The sequence below is a fragment of the Bombus pascuorum genome, unplaced genomic scaffold (assembly GCF_905332965.1).
Source record: "Bombus pascuorum unplaced genomic scaffold, iyBomPasc1.1, whole genome shotgun sequence".
Taxonomy (NCBI): Eukaryota; Metazoa; Arthropoda; class Insecta; order Hymenoptera; family Apidae; genus Bombus; species Bombus pascuorum.
In genome coordinates, this window is record NW_026869745.1 from 545,597 (window position 1) to 567,984 (window position 22,388).

The 22,388-nt window shown below is 35.6% G+C and overlaps 1 pseudogene; it reads right to left on the minus strand.

Annotated features, from left to right (window-relative positions):
• The window catches only part of LOC132915822 (cytosolic endo-beta-N-acetylglucosaminidase-like), a 38,211-nt pseudogene extending 17,856 nt beyond the window's left edge, over positions 1–20,355 (minus strand).
• Positions 20,356–22,388: the final 2,033 nt, after the last annotated feature.

Consider the following 22,388-nt stretch of genomic DNA (forward strand, 5'->3'; position numbering starts at 1 on the left):
GTAATATTTTTCTCTTCAACTGTACAAGCAGTTGAATTGAAATAACGAAGAACAGGTTTCGGTTAAGCATAAGATCAAGTAGAAGAGACAGCTTTATAATCAGACACATACGCCTATAAGAAAATAGGCAGGCATGTGTGTAAGAAGGTTGCTCAAATATGAAATATTAATGAAGCGTGCAATTATATTAATGGTATTCTTCATGAATATTATTAAACATGAAGAGTACACGAATAATTTTTCTTAATTATAAATAAATATGTATCAAAAGATAGCTAGAAAATGAATAAAAAAGAGTCATTACACATACTTAAAACTATATACAAGTACTGTAGTATATTACAAACGTCCAAACGTCGGGATGATCATATCGTGGTGGAGGTTTTAGCCTGTACGAATCCGGCACTACCCGGTGCCCTCTCCACGGAAGGCGCGGGACGCCTATGAAGGTTTCCTCCGCGAAAAAAGAAAACAACAAAAAGGATAGAAATTATTGGAAATCCGAAATTTCTAATATTTCTGAATAAATAAACATATCGTAACGAGAATTTACGACTCTCGTTGGCACGCTCTACCGCGACCGCGTTCTCTTCCCAAACGGTCGATCGATCAACTATATATTTACTAATTGCTAAAAGAGTTATTAGTTAATGATTATTCTCTTTATTGTAATCATTATAATTATAATTATATGATTAAATTATATTTATGTGTAGCACATTTATACAATAATTTTGTTCTTTAATAATAATAGTAATAATTTAGAAAGGATACGTTAGCGTTGAAATTTTTTCAAACAAGAGTGTAAAAAAAAATCGAAATATCTTATTAAGTTTCTGCCATGAAGTCAAACGGCTTTCATTTGAAACATTTTTTAGCATTTCTGTTACTTACAGAAATAATCGTGTGTACACATTTAAAACGGACATATTGTACATAACTTATACGAATGTATTGCTAACTCCTATGTTGCTAACCTCGGATTTTTGTACCTCAATCTCATTCTCACCTTGACAGATAAAAATGATTCGCAATCCTTTAAGGAAATGTTCAACATAAAATTTACAAAACATATCACGCATCTCAATAACAAATTTTTATTTTATATTTAGCTCAAACTCGAGATATTTTTACCGCTAAAAAGGTACAATTGGATAAAAAATGACCGAAAGACGGCAATAGATTTAAATCTTTCCTGTCGTATACGTTTTCCAATAATTTTATTTCTCCAACGAATATTTGAATTAACGATATCCTGCCATTTCTCCGTTCAGAGAATTCCCACTTGACGAAATTCTTCTACTTCTGAAAATTCTAGATAATCCATCATTCATCATTCCATAAAAGTAAAATAGTCCTCGACATTCGTTCTTCTAAAATTATTTCTACGATATGATCAAAGGATAAAAAGTTTGCCTTTATCCGTTGATTTTGATTGGTCAGAAAGCTGATCAAAAGATTGGTTTCAGTCAATTTCAGTTGCCACTTTGTCTACCGACTTCGTTCTCTAACATTGGTTCCAACTGTTTAGATGAACCTGATGAACCTGAGGACAGTGTGGATGAAGGAATTGCATTATCGCCGACGTACGAGGCCTCCAGTAGCTCGAATGACTCGAGTAGCTCGGCTGGCCCGAGTGGCTCGGCTGGCCCGAGTGGCTGGGCTGGCCCGAGTGGCTCGGCTGGCCCGAGTGGCTCGGCTGGCCCGAGTGGCTCGGCTGGCCCGAGGGGCTTGGCTGGCCCGAGTGGCTCGAGAAGGTCCAACAACGATAACAGTATGCAACCTCGTAACGAAGTGGTACGTACACAAATCTATTTACGATCAATTTCTCATCCTTTTTTTCGCTTTTTGTACTTCAGCAAATTGACTTTTCTGATCACGAGATGATCAGAAAACGAGATGATCACTGTCCATGAAACGATGCCAAACGGTTCTTATTTTCATATTCTGTGTAAAATAAAATATCTTGATACTTTGAAGAATAAAAGATAAAAAAAAAGTAAAAAAGAATAAAATACTTTGATAATGTTTGCGTCCACCAGGATTTATACATATGAAATCCAACAGAGGTTTGCTCCTGCTGTCAAATGAAATGTTTACACATATCGTTGGATAAAGGGCTTTGAAAAATGCACCGGATATAGGATATTCGTTGGATCTGTCGCAATATCGTCTAGCCATGTTTAAGCCAATTACAATTGCACGACGTGAAACTTTTATTTACGAATGTAAGCTATGTGCGTGATAATTTAGGTATTATTCTAATATAATTAGGTTATTTTTATATACAAGCTTTAATAATTTAATATTTTTTACTTTAACATAGCTATTTCTATCTTCTAATATTTTTGATTTTAATATAGAAACTGGAATCTTGACTAATTTTATCAAATATTATGTATTCAGTGATACTGAAAGTAGTATATCACTTAAGTTAAGCAGTTGGGGGAAATTTTTCTTGAAACAGCAATTTTTAGTTACCGATGACATGATTAAATATTGTCAAATAATATTGAAATAATGATATTTTACAGACATGGAAGTTTACGAAAAATTCGTTAATTCAACGTATTTTTTCAATATTTCTTTACTTTCTCTTATCATTTCATATATTTATGTTCATTCTATCGGCATTCTATATCGAATCAAATTTTAGAAAAAGCGACATAAATATTCTGCAGAAATTGGAAATTGCACAGTTGGAGCAAGAAAAAATGTTGATAACGTTGAATAGAAGTACGAAAAAGAGTTAATAATCTCAGAACTAATATGTTTTTAATCTATAACAAAAATGATCATTTCATTAATTATTGATGGTAGTAGATATAATAATCGATAGCAGTAGAATGTAATTTACTAAATTGGTTTTCTATATTTATATAAACTATATAACTTGCTGCAACTTATTGTACATTTCTTAAACTTTTAGAAAGGAATTATAAATTGGTAATTTTAATCATTCAAGTAATTCTAGCATCAAAAGTTTCTTAACATATATTTCATTTTTATGTAAACTGTATGAAAAATTAAAAACTAGTAATTTCGATGATTCTAATAATTCCACCGCTTCGAGGATATATCTTTATTAATAATTTGTGCATTTGTATGAACTATATCATTTATTATATGGTCATAAAACGCAATGGTAAGAAAAATTGCTGGTTGATAATTTTAATCACGCTAGTAGCTAAAGCAAATCACATTAAAACAAGCTTCACCGTGTAAAAACTCAATAATCTCGTTGGTTCGATCCAGTGTCGCATAGTATCACGGATTCGAAACAAGTTCCGTCATTTTATCGACTGGATTATTGCGTTACGATCTTGCTACCTTACAAAAGTTTCCGTAAACTGTGCGTCACCGTGTCGAGAGCAACAGGCGTGTCACGTTCCAATAATGATATCGGCGTAACGCTGAGCGAGCGAACACACGGATGAGATAGAAGGTCAATAACGAACGAATAAACGAACGAAAGACGATCTGAACGAGGTTCTGACGACAATTCCACCGTTGAAATGAAATACGTGCAACGAAACGATTATAAAGTTCATTGCCAACGTCTTGGTGGTTACACGTTGAAGGGATTGGATAGCAAGTTTTGGATCTATACTGGGTGTCCCAATTAAACGTAGTATCTACCTTATTTACGATTGTATGCAAATACTTCTCAGGACAAAGTTGAACCATTTCAATGGGCATGTGTGTAATGCTAGAAAGAAATTTTTCGTTTTCTTTTCTTTTCTTTTTTTTTTTTTTTTTTTTTTTTTTTTTTTAGGAGATTTCTAGTCGTTTCAAGTTATCGGTATTTTTGTTAAATAGAGCTCCATATATTTGTTTATACCAATGGATTGTTCTTTGCGCGAAAGTATCAAGGTAATTGCGTAAGAAATGCTTGTTTAAAAGATATTCCGATTTTATTTAATTTCATCGAATGTAGCGTAGGAAAGACAGGGAAACATAAACCGTGTATCACTTCGCGCCGTTTTACGAGTTTTACAAAATTAAGGTCAAAATTAAGGTCTTTTAAACTAAGCATTTTCAGATACCTTAATACCTTAATACTTTTATATAAAGAATGAAGAGTGTATCGATCACCCCTTGAAATCTCGTGAAAAATCATCGTTGCGAGCTACCCTTGAAATACAATAGTTGCCTTCAGAAGTGTTTTTTCGCACAATCGTAAATAAGGCAGATATTTAGGTGATCTCATTTGTGAGACACCCTGTATAAGTTCAATTTGTGGCCGTAGCTTTCAACATTGTTACAATATCGACATCGATACAAAGTACGCATTGATTCTGAAACGTTAACACATTGTGTACTGGAATTACATTTTAAGCGTATTGCAATTACGATATTGAGTATTTTCCGATATTTTTGATCCTTTGCGTGTGATCCTTTCGAGCATACATGTACAATTTTTATAAATATGTGTATTTCAATTGTTGGAATTCTTACATTACTCGAACTACGAGAAATCTTCTTCTTTTAAAAGATTGATGGAAAATTAGTTGGACATTATATTCTGACTACCTTGATTTTCTCAATGAGGAGTTGACGAAATATTTTGTTCTAGAAAGGAAATGTACTAATTTTCATGGGCCGGAAATAAGATTCAATAGGATTCAAAGGATTATTTCATATAGATATCTACAAATTTTAAACAAATTGAAATCTCACTAAATTGTAAATTACAGAGATTTTATGAGTTATGAATAGAACAACAGTTTTTAAATGAGAAAGGCAGAGAAGATGACATGCTGCGATAAAAATGTAGCAATTTATTTCGCGATTTATATTGTAATACAGTACTGTAATGCAATAAAATGTAACAGGGAAAGTTAGGCAAGCGGAAAAATCAAAATATTCTGAAAGCTTGCGTACAATTAGGAGATGTGATCCGTAATAATGTCACCGTTCACTTCAAACATATCTCCCAATAAGCATGGTTTAAAAGCGGATATTTAAAAACGCATAGCAGCGAGTTCCAGAATTTTGTAGATTTCTGTTACTTTTGTAGTGAAAGACCATTTACGTGATTTGTATCTTTATTTCAAGCGTTTCTACGAGGAATATCATTATGGTACCAATTACAAACCGCGATTTTCGCTGCTTTTATCGTTTATTATTTATAATACAACTCTTCGTTATGCAGAAATATGCAAAAAAGGAATTCAATGTTTAAAAGTCAATTTTATTAGTAAAACTGTTATACCGTTGTAATTAGATTTGTTGATAATCTTTGTGTAAATTATGTAAATAATGTAAATTATTTAAGTATTGCGTTATGAGATCAGTTTATTAAAGAGAAGCGTCAAAATTGGTTTTATTTATTATAATTAATGTTTTTATTTATTTAACGTTAAATTTAGTTAACGTATAAATCATTTACAGATATGAAACGAAGGTATTCAGTGGTGTTTCAGTATGTATAGTAAACAACATTTTTTTATGGGGTGGTTTGGGGAACGGAGAGTGGTAACTTGAAAATCATGAATTTTTCGAAAATTTGTTTACATAGTTAAGTGAATACGATAAAACGATGCAATTTTCGTTCACATTTTTTCCTACATATCTTTCACCGTTTTTTAAATATTTCGCTTCAGATAGAAAATTCTGAATTTTTCTTCAAGGAGCGATTTCACCCCTTAAGATCGAATTATGGCAGCAACGAAAAATATTACGGATGGCTTACTTGTACGTAAAATTTCACAATATTTGAAATTTTCGAGCTGCCCGAGTTATACATGTGAGAGTAAAAGTCCTTTATATTCCTTAGGGGAGCGAATAAAATTTGACACTACTTAAAAATTTGCTGCCTTGACGAATATTAAAGCGTATGATACCTTGTTCGAAAGTTTCTGCTCAAGAAATATAACAGTGGTGGTACGAAATGCAGCAAACTCATAATTTTCGAGTTATTAAGAAAAATATATTACTGCTATTACGTTTCACTCTACTTATACATACGAGTATACGTGGAAATGTGTACACAATCACTGCAGCCGCGATACTCGCTTCGCTCGCTGTTCCACGGTCTATTTACGGTCGATGCAAAGGGCGTCGCGACATCGTCCACGGGGTGACGGTGTACGATTCGACAGGTATACGTATGCGTATGTTTTTAATCGTGCAATAAACACGAGTATGCGACGACCGTGACACTGCAATTGAACAAGCGATGTCGCAATGATCGTATGCCCTTTGCCAAATTGTAAAACGATCGTACTGGCGTGTAATGGCCAAAAAAGAAGCGGAATGGAGCGGATTCTTTCAACACGGAATTGTTTATCGAAGAAGTTGGAAATTATCCGAAAATTCACCGTGAAAACGTTATACCATGACAACCCAACATTCCATGCCATGACAAAAGTAAAGAAAATTTGACTCGGTTACAAGTACGAAGAAACTTACATTCGAATTTGAAGCGGAGAAAATTTGCGCTAGTAAGCCTTTTTCTTCTTAAAAAGTATATTTTGCAAGCAAATGCTAAAATTGACGATCGTTTTAATATTATTCAGCATTTTTCAATATTTTAACATTTTTATAAAAAACATAATTCTCTACGATAGATACGAATCCAAGCATATGTATATTTGTTTTGTTTTATACAAAATAAGTATCGTTATGTTGATGTAATTCTTCGTCAACATTACGCTGAATGTGTTCGTTCTGTCAGCACACTTTTCCATTATCACTAACAAAATAGTCCGCGAGGTTGTTTCTTATTTGTTTTATGATTAAACCTGCTTGTCTTGATTCTCAGTACAAGTTTTATTATGCAATCCCTTTATAATTAAATCTTCTTAGTGATACTCATCTCTACTTCGTACTTCGCATTATGTAGAATGCAACAACGCTTTATAACATCTACAGTAAAAGATAATTTTATATTCAGCGGCTTTCGGAAAACTTTCTATTTATTCGATAAAATGCATGTTCCAACAAAATAAAAGGCTCGAGTTAGTCGGTAATTAAAAATACTTTCTTTATGTTAACGTATTCTCGCTGTATTCCGTTTCATTACGTGGCTAATTTTTGGGAATATTCGGAACACTTGTAATTTTTTTTACAAAATTCAATTCTTTCAAAAATGTAACTGTCAGATTATTTTCTGGCAGCTCTTACATCTATGTAATATTATTGTAATATTAATTTTAATTTATAGAATAATTACATAAAATTATATTATATATAATTTGAAATATAATAATCCATTATTCCGAGCGGTACTACAGAAAAATATTATTTATAATTGTAATGCAACGTAGTGGACGTTTCTGGTTTTATTATTCTCACGTGCTTGTGATCTATGACTCCTACACAATTTGGAAAATTGGAAACATTTTAGAAATCCTCATATATTATTTCTTATATTATTTTTTATATTATTTTATGTTATTACAGATATTTCTAACTATTTCTCTTTGGAAGATACAGGAAAACATTCTTTTTTTAAGGTAGAACCAAATAGCCTTACAAACTTTTCTTGCAATTGTGGTATGTCCAATTCTATAACTGTACCATAGATCTATTGAGCTATATACGTTACTTAAGTATTTGTAAGAAAATAAACATTTTAAAAAGTTGGTTAATAAGTGGGGAAATATTAAGGACATAGTAGAAAGTTGAGATTTGGATAGGCAGCCGATATGGGGAAAAAAAAATATGTGTGTGTGTGTGTGTGTGTGTGGGTGGGTGTGTGTGGGGGGAGGAATAATTGTCATTTTGATTAAGAAGAAAAGATACAATAAATTCAGAAAATAGTATGCAATACGATCTTACATATAACAAGACAACAACAATTCAAACACGCAGGGCGCACATATTTCAAATACACGAAACATTTCAGTCACCACTGAACTACCTAGGAAACGCCACCCTAGACAAACAATAGAAGATTCGTTATTGAATTTCATAAATACACCTGCTCAACCTACTACGATAGGTGAAAATAAATTTTGTTAAATAATAAATATTTTGATAAAAAATATCATACACAGTATGATACTACGCATCATGCGCTCATCATTTACAACACTCAGTGTCAGAATTGATATCTCACTCGTAGTACATTTCTCAATAAACATACTTTGATCGTAATAATACATCATCGCCTATTCCATTCCATACAATTTATGTAACAATACAACAGATTTATATGATTTTTAATATTGTATGTATCTAATAATGTAACATGTACATAACATTTATTTTCATTTTGCCATTTATAATTTCACTGCTTATATCAATATCAATTGATTATTATCGCTTTGCTATTAAAAAATTGTTATTATAATTATATTGGCTTTATATTAATACTACTTTAGATTTTCGTTTTCCCTGAGTACTTGTGTTGTCATTTATTTAATTATTTAATATTAAGTTTCCTGTCTTTTTGCTCTTTCTTCATTCTTCTTTCTTCTTTCTTTCGATCCTAAGCATCTATCTACCTATCTCTTTTCCAGATGCAACAAATATCCCACATGTGTCCTCAAACTGATACCTGTATCATAATTTTCAATCAACTTTCCATAACTACCATCTATCCCGAAGCTTCGATGAAGCATCGATGCATCATAAACCAATTCCATTCCAACCCTTTAACTCAACCGGAAGTGTCGTTATAGGCTAAATTCGGATTTTCCGTCTTTTTCCTATTTTTTCTATTTGATGGTAGGCAAAAATTCTAAAAAAAATCGTAGGACATTGTAAACAAGTGCTTTAGGTTAGAGAAATTTTTGTTAGATTTTTTCGTTACAAATCCCAAGTATAAAAATTGAAAAACGCTAAAAGGTGCTGAAAAATATGGAGTTAATATTGAAGTTTCAGAGCGTTTACTTTGTTGTATTTACGATATCAACATATTGGCATAACTATTATTCTCAACCTTTTTCAAACTTGTTGGTAAGATGCACCGTAGTTGAACAAAATTGAGACAGAGTGATGAAAATAGGTTTGTAACGTTTGCTTCCGGTAAATTATCGAATGGTGCGTTGCTTGATAAAATCGGTTTTTATTCTGGACGTCTTATCCTGCTATATCCTACATGATAAATAAATCCATCGAATCCATTGAATCGCTTGAGGAATTTATAATCGAACCATAACCAGAAAGTCTTAAGTTCTCGCACGTGTTCGCAGAAGATTTGAAAAGGTGAAACAACCTGTGTCTCATATGCGAGAATTTTAGCTCGACAAACATTTTGCTACGTCTCGATACACTCTACAAGGTACATATAACACAAACAGAGAGAGCGTTTTAAAGCGTTCGTTTTGTTTTATTTGAAAGCTTCTTTGTCCGGAAGAAACGTCTCTGTGGAAAGTATTGTTCGAATTGACTTTGTCGACTCGTCGAATGGGACACACACACAGAGCCATAGGAGATGTTTGAAACATGAAAGGAACGAAATTTCCGTATGCTGACCGGCCTGTGTCTATCTGTTATCATATTCGAGGCACGTGCTATTTGAAGCAATAGAAGCACGCGTGCGAGCGCGTATCTACGAATATTCGTGCGTGATTATTAATACGTCGTCAGGATGCACGAGATAAGGAATGAATAAATATTAGGAGAGACAATCGAGACTGCCAAACTATTAACTGCATCGCGTTAATTGGCACGTGTTCATTGATTCCATGTGGCGGCTGCTCGATCTTCTTATTGTTCCGTATTGTCAATTAATTGCACGATGAACGTGCAGCAAATTGTTTCAACAAGTGTTAAACGACTTGAGCGCACATTTTGAGTTTAGTTTTTAGAAATTGGCGAATCTAGAAAAAAACTACACACCACACGATCTCGTAAGTTTACACTGGTTCGAAAAAGTATTCGAACATTTATGGAGACTTTTAATGAATATATCCTGTGCGACACGGAACATTTTGAAATTTAATTAGCACTACAATCCAACTATCATGGTTACGTCTGATAAAGTTTGAAACAAATCTAAAAATGTACGTAGGAACTGCAAGATGCTATTTGGTGCAGGTACATATTTCGTAAAGATGGAAAAGTAAATTTAAACACTCAATTATCCGTTTATATTAAATGCTCTTTATATTAAACGTTTATTATAAAATACTCGCCATGGCTCTGTACTAATTTACTGCGTGTATTATACACATTTCTAGATTGATTTAAATTTTTGCCAATATAAGCATGATAATCCTGTCTCAATGTCAATAAAGTTTCAAAATATCATATACGTATTTATATTTAACACGCATAGTATATACATAAATGGCCATTGCCCAGCGGAGCAAATTTTGGCAAATTCGATACTGAAATCGTAGTTATTTGAAATAGTAATTGAATTCATATCGATACAATATCGTTACATTTTTTTTACGAGATTTTTAATTACATCTTATTCAACCATTGTCATTGATTTTCCAATTTTGATATTTTATATCGATAATCAGACATGCCATGAATCATTATTTGGCTGGTTGCGATTTCATTTCACAGTCCTAATTTGATCAATACTACGTTCCTCTCGAAATTGAGCAATCTTTCTTACGAGGAAGCATAACAAATCGACGCGACGTTCACGAGATGAAACTTGGGAAAAGTTTCCACGTCATGTTGGTGATCTCGTTTCGCTGGAAATCTCGGCCGACATGGTCGCACTTTTGCGTGTTCGCCAGGAAACACATTGACTTGCTGGCTTTCAAGTTGAAAAGTTTCGCATTTCGACAAGAAAGGAGGACGAATACGTACGAAATTTTTGCCTCTGTCTAAACCGCCCTCTTTCGTTTCCGTTTGCCGTATTTCTTTCTTCTTTTGCATGGAACGAAGAAGAAATTAGGCTGGCTGTATTGCATTTTAATGGCGGAGTCCGTATTGTATATTTTGCTATACAACACAAGAATATTCAGATATTTGCAGACATATTTTATGAATGTATTATTCGCGTTATAGGAATCATTTTGAAATCTCGTTAGCACTGTGATGAGTAGATGGCGGATGTTTATGCATCGTAAATGTGTAAGAAATATACAACATCTATGCATATAGAATATGCAAATTTGCACGAGAACTATGCAAAGTATGTTAGCAATATGTTTGATATATATATATATATATATGTCGGGTTGGCATTAGGGGCGTATAATGAATCTTCACCAGTGTGGTTCATGGTTGTCGCACAGATATTTATTACACAAGTATGGCTGATACAAGATTGACGATCGGACGCGGTAGCTGGACGCTAATGACAATGGCCCTAGGTTCGATATAGCGAATCCACGGTCAACGGGATAACAAATATACTTTGCTTCAAAGTCTAAGTCGGACTCAACTTACTACTCGCGATACTAGGAACGCTTGATTGACTCTTAGCTAATCAGATTGCCAGAAAAGAATGACTTTCCGTCGCGACGACGCTGCCGAGGAAGACTATGATGGGGTGTGCCTAAGGGCACGAGATCATCGGATTCGTCAAAGAAAGCCTCCACTCGGAGGGTGAGGGAAATAGACGCTGCTGTTAATTGGTCAATTTCTATGTTGGCGGTTAGAAAAGGATGCTAGCCGCCCTAGAGAGAGAGTTCCTAGCAGGCAACGTCGTACGTGACCAAATCAGGCTTTCTCATAACTTCCCGCAATAGGTGACAGATTTACAGGCTGATAGAATAAAGACTGTTTGTCAATCTGAAGGACTTTAGTTAACTAAGTCCTAAGATTTGTAACGGTTCCTCAGGCTATCTGAACATAAACTGTAAACGATGCATCGGCATCTGGCGATCATCTGGCCCAAAGAATGGGGTCTGTGTGTGGCGAGCTGCGGGGCTGTTGGAATGTCTTATTGTCAAGTGTCTGTACTGCCAATTCTTTAAAGGAAAGCTATGTTACTTTATATCTCTGTTAGGTGGAACGTTCATCCCGTGACCGTGGCTACGTTCGGCGACCGGTTGTCGCCTCGAGCTTAAACTCATTGTCTCAAGTTTCGAATGACTGTGTCTGGGTTATTTCGTAGATGCTACAGTATTGAGGCTTTTCCAAATAATTCCAACGGGGGGGGGGGGCCCGGTGTCCTTTCATCTCCGACATATATATATATATATTTATATATACAGGGTGCGCCGTTAGAATCCGGACAAAAGAAGTTTTGTGCAGAAAGTTGTTTATTTAAGTCAATACACAAAAACACATGAAAATGTTGTTATATCTCATTTAAAGGGTCCTTGCTGAGAACTTTTATTCTATGTAACCACCCTCTGCCTCTATGACCTGCTCTATTCTTGCTCTAAAGCGCGAGCACGCTGACTTCAACTGGTCGCGTTTAATTGTCGCGAATTCTGACTCGATAGCAGCTCGTAGGGAGTTGACGTTGGGGTGCCTGCATTTATTAGTTTGTCTCTCGATAACGCCCCACACGTAATAGTCCAATGGGTTTAGGTCGGGACTGTTAGGAGGCCAGAAATCTTTCGACCAAAACATGTCCACATTGTCAGAGAGCCAATTTTGAACAAGATGACTTGTGTGAGCAGGTGCGCCATCTTGTTGAAATAAATACGGCCTTCCAGAAGCCGTAATTTCCATCCACGGCTTTATTACTGTCTTCAGGACCTCCAAATAAACCTCCTTTGTGATTCTTTCGCCTTTTTGGAAGAAGTGCGGAGGCATGACGTCGCCCTCACTTGAGACAACGCTCAAAACGTGAACACTTGCTGGAAATTTGGTTTTGCCCACAACAAAATTAAATTACCGTCGATCTTGGGTAGCTAAAGAATTTTATAATTTCGACCGGCGTTCTCCCGGCGCGAAGACTTTCTATAATCGCCGCTCTTCTATCGTATTCCGGGTTTTGCTTAACGAGTTCTGTCATTTTGAGGTTATAGAAGACTTATTGACATATTTAACTAACTTCAGAGTCAATCAGCACAAACATCTGAATTCTAATATGGTGGGAACTACAAATTGAATTCTGTCCGAATTCTAACGGCGCACCCTGTATATATATTTATATATATATATTATATATTATATATATTATATTATATATATTATATATATTATATATATATTATATATATATATATATATATATATATATATATATATATATATATATACTTACTTACTTACTTACTTACTTACAATACCTTACAATTTATTCACGCGTTTCTTTAATTCCACATACATCGAATAACCTTAACAGTTAATATGGACGATCTTTTGATTCTATTTTGCGCTAAAGTTTTTTTTTTAAACCATTAAGAGCCTTTCTTTGTTAAAACTAGAATAAGATTGAAATATAAAAAAGATGTACTAAAACAGGCAATCTATGAATTCGATGTAAAACTACAAACGATATTGTTGAGTCATATTCTTTTTAAATTTTCAAACCGTCCTCTTTTCGTTTTCTAATCATTGTTTCGTCGATCTAATAAAAAAAGTAGCACAGGAACAGCTAAAGCAGATTCGATATAATGTAAAACCGAAAAATATCCCGAACTGGCTTCGATTACTCCATTTTCATGCATTCGCGTGTATATTTCAAACGTTTTCAGCCATTGACTTCTGTGTGTGTGTGTGTGACGACCCAAAAACCATTCTTCCATATCGAATGTATCGCAGTTTTATTTCAAATCTTCCTCTAACAAATCCAGCCACATAACTTTCACGCTACGAAAACAAACATGCCCACAGGTGACGATAAACAATATACCTATCCCAGATAAAGAGTCAGTCGGATATCCGGGCATGATTCTGGACAGAAGATTGACATGGAAACAAAATATCTTAGATAAAACCAAACAACTCGAAGCAAAATTTAAAAAATTCTACTGGCTCATCGGCTGACGTTCCAACTTAAGCACGCAAAGTAAAATTACGCTATACAAAACCATATTGAAACCTGTTTGGACCTATGATTTCCTCTACGAAAAAAAAAAAAAAAAAAAGGACATTACTGTATTTAGTTTAATTGAAATAACCATCGTTTCCTATTTAATCCATTCTAAATAAATAACAAAATCTTACATTTGTAAGAAGTAAAATACAATAAATGATATAGTAAGTGTTATAAATAATAAAATACAATACAATATAATATAATATAATATAATATATATATGCAATACGTTCAATACATTTAATACATTTTGACCATTATAATAGAATCAGTACGTTTTGAGCTGACATGTCGAAACAACGAAAATTTTCAATCCTAAAATTTGATCCTTATTAACGATGTTTTGATCCATTTTTAATGTTTGCATTTCCCAATCTAAAATGCCAATCTAAATTTTTCACATTAATTCATTTCGTTTTGTTCAATTTTCCTCCTGTTGCTAGTACAATAAAACAGTTACGCTTATAAAAATCACAACTTCCTTTCTCTTCTATACTTACCTTGCTTTCAATTCCTTTAATAATGCTAATTTAAAAACAATTCCAACTTTTATATTTTACCCTAAAATATCTGTTAAATGTTATATGGCCCTTCAGAACTTTTGTTAACGTAATACAAAATGACTATCCTAATTGAAAAGTTGAAAGTTCAGAGAACAATTTTTATCTATAAAAGTTAACTGTTTCATTCGACCCCTGCTAAGAACACAAATTTTAATCACTCTCAGGTCCAGATAATGAACAGATGCTCTTGACTCAGATAACATCGCGGTATCAATTCTTTCGCTCATCGGGCAGTCACGTCTACTATTCTAACACGGTCTCGGCATTCAACGCGCTAACGCTATGTACTGTCGTACTAACGTACTGTCCGACGACCTCCAAGATTTTCTCTATACGGTCTACGGGTTGTAATCTGGTGTAAATATACTTCTGTTATATAACTATAGACTACAGTTATTCAACCACAAACAGCCCTATTATCCTAACAGAAATAAGGGGATCGGCCTGCTCGCGGTGTCGATTCGTATAATCGTAACGGGGATTTACGACTGCCGTTGACGCGCCTCACGAAAGTCGCCTCCCCGCGACTGCACGAAAATACACAACCTTTAACTGCGCGTAAATGTTGTGGAAGTCAATTTCCAATTCATTCAAGGTACTTTCTCAGTGAATATTCAGTTTTGTTATTACAGGTTTGTAAGAATCGCCAATTTTAAGATGAAGAATTTCTTATAATACAGCTGTTATAATTTTCTTCATTTACAGCTTTTTTGTGTTAAAGACCTGACTGAGTGATGTAGATAAAGTGTTAAAGTCTTCCTATATACTAGGTTTGTTTCTAGCAACTTTCATGTTCTTCTTTCCACTTTGAACTTCTGTAACAGGATCATGCGAACATAGCGATTATCTATGATGACCAATAATGAACTTTCGATGTGTTCCTTATAAATCTCTCTAACGTTCAATGTATGTCATTTATAAGAAATTTCTTCATCCATAATACTGTTGATATTTAACGATATGAGAAAATTTCATAATTAGTAATATTGCTTGCTAAATTGAAGTTTTAGAGGAACAACATTTCGTATGCATTATCTTGATATCTGCAATAATTGTAAAGTGTCCGAATATTTATGCAAAATTTTGGAAATAACACTGATATAGTATATAGTATATCGTACTCTGAGACATTGTCAAAATGCGACATTGTTTCATATCGTAAAATTCAAAGGATGGAATGGACGCGTGAAAAATTTCGAACCATGCATAAAAGTCACGATTCGTAAATATTCGCAACGCGTCTCGTAAATATTCCATGGAAATTTCGTCGAGACACCTATATACGAGTAACAATGTCTCTCTTGAGATAGGAATCGGTATCCAATTAATAGGCGCGTTATCGAGCGATACCTGCGAGAATAGATGGAAAGTCGTCGTTGAATCGCGAATTTCTCCGGTGATATTAATCACCTCGCATCGTTCGTCTGACTCTGCACCCTCTTTTGCCATGCTACTGTTTTTTTTTCTGCTCTTTGTGTCGTTTCTTCCGACGAGGCCTCTCTCAAGTTTCGAACGTCACATGTACAGTACAGTACACATTTTTATCCATCTATAAGAAATGTAAAGCTGCAAAAGTTATTATATATAAAATATCGAAAATATTTGAAAAATTCCTAGCGCTTTTGACATTTCCACATGTTACATAATAAGTAAATTTATGTTCTACAGCTTGATGTACCGGTTGTATGTAAATATGAAACCGGAATTTTTATATAGAAAATACAATGATTAGAAATATTTTATTCAAAGTATTACCCATCGCTAGCTATACATTTTCCCCATCTGTCTGGCAATTGCTGGATACCACGCCAAAAAAACTGTCTCTCCTTTGAGGCAAACCAGTCATCGAGCCATTTTCGTACATTTTCGTAAGAAGCGAAGTGCTGGTCAGAAAGTGCGTGTCCCATCGATACAAATAAATAGTAATCGAACGGAGCCAAGTCTGGTGAGTAAGCCGCGTGCGAAAGTATTTCCCAACTGAACGCTTCGATCGTTTCCTTGACCGGTTTTGCTGTATGCGATGGTGCATTATCATGGAGCAAAATTACTTTGTGTTGCCTTTTTTCATATTCTGGTCGTTTTTCACGCAAAGCTTGATTCAAATCGATCGTTTGTTGTCGGTAGCGCTCAGTATTAACGGTTTCGCCAGGTTTTAACAGCTCATAATAGATCACATCCTTCTGATCCCACCAAACACAGAGCATCGTTTTCCGTCCATAGCGATTTGTTCTTGTAGCCGATGTCGGTGGTTCGCCTGGAGCTACCCATGATCTTTTACGCTCAGAATTCTCAAAATATATCCACTTTTCATCGCCAGTCGCAATTCCGGTTTTATACTTACACACCTGATATTTATTATATTCTATATATTACATATATTTATCAGATCTAAAGAAAATTATCTAATAAAAAAATTACGTAATTTTGCAAAATACTGTTTGACAAACAGTTTTTTTAATTAGACGTCAAAAATGTGTCAATTACAGATATCTTTCTGTAGCAATATTTCTGGGTAATAGAAACAGTGTGATTTCCAGCAAGGAAAAAAGATATTATTTCCATGAAAAGTAGACGAAGGTATTCATTGAGAATTTACCCCATTTTATTCATATGACATTTGACATTTCTAAAATAGTTTTTACATCAAAAAAAAAAAAAAAAAAAAAAAAAAAGAAGAAGAAGAAAAAAATCGTAAAGCTACCCAGAAAAATAACAAAATATTATCGAATGTGCCGCTTAATGATACGCTAATTCTATAATGAAAGCACAATACCTTTAAAATTTTCTTAAATTTCGTTATAAACTTTCAAAACTGCCTAATAAAATACTTCTTATGATATTTAATACGTGAAACAGTTCTCTGCCTACGTTTCGTTTTCTTAATTATATTCATAATAATATGAATTTGTATAAATATCAACAGCCTGTACATGATCATTTCCGTTTTTTTTCTATATGGTTTTCTTTGATGTTTACTCGAATTTTCTCTCTCCTCTTTCTCTTTCTATCTTTTTTAGAAGCGTTCTTTTACTCGTCGATGTCATATCAAGCCTTGACATTGTTAATTAATGTAAGACCTAGGGGACGACTTCCAATGAACTTCGAGTGGCAATGCCGCCGTCGCGACGGATTCACGTTTCTTCGTTAGGTACGAACCGTGTATAGTAATTAATGACATGTTCCGCCGACTCATCGCGTTCTTTTTATTCGTTCTTTCTGCGATCTTTTTCTACCGTCGAGTGTACATAGAAGGTATGAGCCGTTTCGTTAAGCTCTGTATGTGCATTCGTTTCCATAGATTTTCAAATGTTTTATGCTTTTTCAAATTCAAAAGTGTCGTGGAAATTAAGGGAAATCCTCCAATGCTATTTGGAAATATTGATTTTCTCATTTAATTTATGCGTTTTTCTTTCTTAATGAGAAAAGTTGGTGATATCTTCAAACCTTTATATCTCTATCTTCAAATAAGGTTAATATAATATAAGGTCAATAATAAGGTTTAAGGTTAAGGACGTTGCGTTCGCTTAACTTCAAATTTTAAATCGAAATCTAATAAATATTTAACAGAATTTTTTCTCACTATATTTTGAACAATATTACACATTTCTGAAATCAATTATTTCATATAGAAGGACGTAGCAATATCAAAGTTTAAATTACTATAGTCCTACTAAGATATCTCGTTACTGTAACTTCTTCAACATCCCCGTAAAATAGCTGAAAATGAAAAAGATATATCTGCCTGTAACAACGTATATTCGTATTAACTACCTTATCCAACTGTCGTGGCATCGTTTCGCACAAGAATATAACATGGCATGCAATCATACGAGACTAAACGTATGAATTTTCTCTTTCCGTTCCAGATCGTGGACCATTATCCCGATCAATGCATGATCCGTGTAAGCGGATCTAAATATCGGCGGCGGAACAACAACGAGGTCCACCGACCTCCGGTCCTCAAAATCTTATATTCTCCGCTGCCCGAAGGAAGCGAGATTCTATTGGGTTTCGAACAAATGGCATACTTCGCTAGAGTAGTGGCCGCTCCGGTCACAATTAGGAATCATAACAGAAGGGGTAAGGTCCTTCGGCTTTACATTTTTCTCTTATCTTATTTTCAAACAACTTATAGGTAGGCCAAATATAAAATACTGTGTCCGGACGGACACGATTTTCTGATTACAGGTGTGTAATACCACGGACCGGAAAGGCTCATATGACGAAGGTGAAGAAGTTCGCCGTATTAGTACTAAATGCTTTAGATGTAGATGTTATACATACATGTTTTGCGTGTTAAAATAAAATATAATAAAATGTCGTGTAAGTGTTGTAACCGTAGGATTTGATGTTTATTACTGTAAATTACTGTATAGTTATGCAAAATAAAAGAAACTCCTACGGTATGTCGATTTTCTTTCGATTTTCCCTTTATCCTTATATTATCTATATTATATATGTATAATATACGTCATGGTTCTAAAGCAACAGAACCTTCACAGTAAAAATCAAGGACGCACACTCCGAAGCCAAAGACATCAAAGCAGGTGTTCCGCAAGGAAGCGTCCTAGGACCCATACTATACACACTATACACGGCCAACATTCCAACAACTACCAATAGCAAAATACTGACATTCGCGGACGACACAGCCGTGCTAGTCAGGCACACTAACCCTGTAACAGCAGCCACAATACTACAAGAGCACATCACAAAAATAGAAAAGTGGCTACAAGACAAACAAATCAAAGCTAACCCTAACAAATGCAACCACATCACATTCACATTGAGAAAACAGATAACACCAAACATCTTCCTGAACGGCACGCAAATAACACAAACAAGGCAAGTCAAATACCTTGGACTTCACATAGATACACACTTCACATGGGGAGCACGAGACGGGTGTCACGTAATTTTTGAATAATTACACAACTGTTGATTTTAGTATAGTTTTTATTCTTTAGACTTAGTGTTTTATTACAAAGGTCAATATTGTGACTGAATTGGAATTGAGAACGGAACTGTTTGAACGGTCTCGTACCATCAAAGAAGAAAGCTCGGTGTGGGTGTTCCCTTTGGAACTCAGAACGCGGATTCGTTGTCCACACTTTTTGGTGGAAAAGTGAGGGTAACGATCCGCGATGCCCATTGGTAAATGAATTAGGTAGTAAAGACAAGGAGAGCTAGATATGGCTCGTGGGCATCCTTGTTTATGGGAAAAGTCTTATCTTGCCAGACACCCGCTTTCTCCGTATTAGGTAAGAGTCGAGTGCAACAAACATAAACCGAAAATGTTTACGTGAAGAAAACTGAAACTGAACAGATTCGGTTTATGTCGTCTTCTTAGGCCTGTTGCGAGTTAATGGAACAATAGATAGGTCTTGGCGTTCGGACTACGTGGAATTTTACAAGGACCGTCACATCTGGCGTACCACATGGCAAAAAGGAAAGTTGATTCGTGACACGGGTATGGGTTCTCAGTGCGTAGCATCATGCCCTGAGAAACCCCGATGTATCTGATGTTCACCTATAGTCGGGTGGCGGCTGGTCGGCGCTGTGGCGCCCGTCAGATCGCTGATCCGGTGCGGAGAACTTCGGAGAAGTTGGTGGGCCCATATCTGTCAAGACCACTCACCTCACCTTCACGTGGGGCTCCCCGTCACCCTGCATCGGTCCCGACCGGGGTAGGGTGCGAAAGAGTGAGTGGCACCAAGACGAGAGTATGGCTCGTTAACCATACGCCATAAAACAAATAGATGATGAAGATGATGATGAAGATAATGATGATATGTCGGAAGATATAAATAATGAAGTTTACGGTGCAGGGGCGGGATACCCCAGTACCGGCGCAGACGTGGGTGGACAAGCGGGCCCCGCTGTGTCGTTAGCTTGTGACCGTGGCCGGATGGGGGTGGACCACCAGGCCCCCATTCATGTTATCACGACTGGTGAGGAGGAAGAAGGACATTGAAATGAAAGAGGCTCCGATAGAGCAAGCTACCTCAAAGGAACGTACCGCGAAGGCGGATAGGAAGGAACGGGACAAGGAGAAGCGAGCCGAAAAAGAAAAGATAAGAAGCAGGAACGGAAGTAGAAGTAGAAGTAGTAGTCGGGAGGGGAAGTTGTCATCATCCTCCCCACCCGCAGTAAAAACGCTGACAGCTGTGGACGATAGCGAGATCTTTCGGGTCCCCAGAAGAGTAGGGGAGAGAGGGAAATCAAAGGATGGAGTAAGATCGAGGGATAGCTTCAGAGAACAGTCGAGAACGAGAGCTGACTCGATATCTGAAACCCGATCGGAGGACGAGGAATCAGTGGCCTCGATCACCTCCAGGGGTAAGAAGCAGAAGATAATCGGACCGGAAGTGTCGGACCGGCTGAAGGCCTCACCAAGGGATGTCGGCGCTGAAGTCCTGCGCCATCAGGCAGAAGTCCTAAGGGTGGCAGTCAGGTCCTCTAATCTAAAGGGGACGTACATTAGAACCCATAGAGACGCTACGGAATACACTGTTGCGGCATGGTCTCACCAGACTTCCGCCTTTCCAATGCCGGACTTCCTAGACGAAAGGACGAGGGAGGCGTGCAAGGCGAAGTTGGAATCAATGGAAAGAAGGATTGAGGACATGGTAAAAAAAATGAACGAGTTCCAGAAGGGAACAACAGGGGCAGCGGTACCAACGGAATCGGACAGGCAGAGCAGCCCAATAAAGGATCGCGGAAGAGATGATGTAAGGCCTGAAATGGAGGCCCTGAAAAAGAAGTTTGAAAGAAGATTGAAATGATAAAAACATTTTGGACATTAGCACCACAGTCAAAATTCACTAAAAAAATAAATATCATATTTATAACCGAAAAAACTTCGTGCCTGTTGAAATTAACATTTCACACGATGATGATTATCTGATTTAACAAAACATTTCTACCGATAAAACATTAGTTTTCTAGAAAACTACTTCTGTACATCAATTTAACAAATTACCATTCAATAGTCTTATTCGACTAATGTTCTATATAAAATAGAAAAATTGTACAACTTATCATTTTGTCAACCTACAGATATTACCAGTAAATCATTATGCATAAAGGTCTCGAAGTTGAAATAATAATAAATATTTGTTAAACTATTCACACGGAAATCGCGGTAGAAGCAGCAAGCATTACCGACACCGTGCATCTCCAGATTGCAATACCGTGGCCAGCTTTGGAAGCAGTTCCTCTGAGAGTCGAGGAGGACTGAATCGATATTACCGTCAAGCTTGGGAAAATCTGCATGAGACGGCCGGTCATAAGACCAATCATCCTCCTCTTCGTCGCAAGGAGACCCTGGATGAACCGGGATACCGAGAAAATTACCGTGGCAACAACACCAAGAGAGATGGTTCAGAATTAGTTGTGAGCGATGTAGCCACGTACCCGTCTAACAAGCACGCCAGCATTTCTGACAAGAAACGCCATCATCATCATCATCATCATCACCACGGTAACTCTACGCCCGAATGGAGGCAGTCTCAGTCTCATCACAGATACTAAACATAAAATCGGTTACCTAGAACCGCTTATTTTTTTGAGATTTTCGGTGAATCGATTATTGTGACGAGTCGCGATTAGATCACGAGCAAGTTGTATTTTTTATGCTGTATGCATATTTTATAAATGGTGACGCACTGGAAGATGGTGACTTTATGTTAGGAAATACGTACAAAATGTAAGGTAAATTTCCTTCAATATAGAGTTTTAATTTCAGCAAATGTATTTTTGATTATTTGTTGAATGTGAAAGATATAATTAATTGAATGTTTATTTGGTAATATTTGGATTTAAAAATATTTGTACAGACAAATTTGTTTACATAAGTGAAATACTTCTTGTGTATGTGTATTTTTATATATAAGAACATCTCTTTTTTATTTCTTCAATACAGTAGTATGTGAATTTTATATATTCATCTGATTCTTTAAGAAAAA